This window comes from Castanea sativa, chromosome 5, assembly GCF_040712315.1.
Source record: "Castanea sativa cultivar Marrone di Chiusa Pesio chromosome 5, ASM4071231v1".
NCBI lineage: Eukaryota > Viridiplantae > Streptophyta > Magnoliopsida > Fagales > Fagaceae > Castanea > Castanea sativa.
The window spans coordinates 52,459,660-52,461,687 of NC_134017.1; the positions used below are offsets into that span (position 1 = coordinate 52,459,660).

General features: G+C 33.6%; 1 long non-coding RNA gene across 1 annotated transcript; it reads right to left on the reverse strand.

Moving 5' to 3' along the window:
• Nucleotides 1-212: 212 nt before the first annotated feature.
• On the reverse strand, nucleotides 213-1,773 carry LOC142636820 (uncharacterized). Its single transcript, XR_012844403.1, has 4 exons — nucleotides 1,716-1,773; nucleotides 1,108-1,204; nucleotides 867-1,025; nucleotides 213-674 (listed from the first exon to the last, which is right to left on the reverse strand). It is a non-coding gene; the product is annotated as an uncharacterized LOC142636820 (long non-coding RNA).
• Between the last annotated feature and the right edge of the window lie 255 nt (nucleotides 1,774-2,028).

A 2,028-nucleotide genomic window follows, 5' to 3' on the forward strand; every position in this document is an offset into this window, starting at 1 on the left:
TAATATGCTCACGGTGCTAAAAAGTAAACCAAAACCAAAAATGCTCACAAGTGGCATTAAAAGTGTGAAGCATCAAACTGCCACACTTTTGGTCCCCAAGGAAAACAAACTTCCCAGCTTTCTTTAATTTCCTACTGGACTAACAATCAAAAATATGAAACTAACGTCACAAACTAGAAATTAATAAAAGGATTGTGTTGCACGAATATACGAAAGAATCGCTCACAATTAAATTTTCCAATTGAATACATACACCAAGTTCGTGAATCCTCCACTCATGTAATGAGACAAATTGACAATGTCGCACTACTAATGAATATTAAATTTCATTGAAGCCAGACAATGAATCTATATCATAGGAACCTATATTTTCTTTTTAATGACTGAACAAAATGGAGAAATTTTGATATGTGACAATCTGCAATACTACAAAAAAATTTCTTTGGTATCATGTGCTGCCCTCTGCCACATTCTCAATGCATGCCCACCTCCAATTTTCTACTGTGATGCAGCAATGAGGGCGACTTTCCTTGGCACTATTGGAACATTTGCTTTAAAAGCTAAATTTGCAAGCAACATCTTCCAAATTCCCCTTATTTTACTCCCGCCTATATGTTTTGTGCATCCAACAAGAAATATCTATGAAACTTTTTTCAAGTCATAATTCGTCAGGCCTGTAATAGTAAATTGTATTGCTAATCATCATATATAGGTAAGTAAAAAAGATAAAAAAGGGCTCAGAGATCCCCTTTTTTTATGCTCTCTTACACGTGTGCATATATAATATATTAGAATCAAAGCTCTTCATGAATCCAAATTATGAAAGTTCACTCTCAATAACAATTAAGTGGCAGAAAGGCCCATACCGGTTAATGAGGGATCTGAACGAGAATGAATGCGATGAAATACACACACACACAAATGGCTGCCCCAGCAACAAAATTAGAAAACAATCGTCTGTTGTCTTTTGTGGGTATAAAAACTGTCTTCAGTGTATTGGTTAATTCAAAAAGGCGATGAGATATCTGCACAAGCAAATTCAGAGAGCAACATGTTAGTATTGAGTGGCTTTCACAAAATCAGAGGGTAAAGAAGAAATATACTTACTATGACATAAATGGCAGAAGTGAGCATGAAGTTAAGCATCGGATATTCTGGAATAAGAGAAAGGAGCCACTTAGGCTGTCCATTAGGCACATTTGATCTGCGGAAACATATATGGAAATTAGAAATGCACTTGAGTTAATCGTCAGCATAGTCTTCTCTTTTTGGGTGCTGTTTTTCTTATAGTCTCATACTTTCTTCTTATTTTTATCAATTTCTCTCTATACATTTGCATTTTATTAAACCTTTCAATATTATCCTTTTATAAAATGTAGGAGGAAGAGAAGGGACTACCTTTACTTTAACATTATCTTAGAAGATGGAAAAAAAATTTCAACGCTCTTTTAGAAATCTTATGAAAGCTTAAATACCTCATCCACCAAGAATAAAGATGGACATGCTTTTCACATCATGGTATCAATTCAATTCTAGGAAGGGTTACACAAGATTAGAACTCATATAAAGCAATAGAAGAGAAATAAAAATGAAAGCCACTATGCTTATGCATAAAGATGTGCTCAAACTAAACAAACATATTTTATAATGGCTATATAAAACATCACTAGGAAAATTAGGGAAAAATAAATGAAAATATGAATTAGATTACACACCTCAACCAGATATGGAATTGTGAAATATAGGTCTCCAAAGTTATCTTGCCAAGCCACCTAATACTACCAAGTAGACAATTAAGAAATATCAAAATATGGTAGCAGAATACACAGAGGTTGAGGGGGTGGTTAAAGGGCAGAATGGTTTCATGATACAGATAGAAAATGTACAAAAGAAGAGCTAAAGAGAAACTCCGAAACTAGGTTTAGGCTAAACAAGTTACTTCATTGTTTATTAGTTGCAACAACTTATAATTTTTAGTTGCAATAGAGGCTTCAATACTAAATTGCATTAAGAAATTTTTTTTGCAAT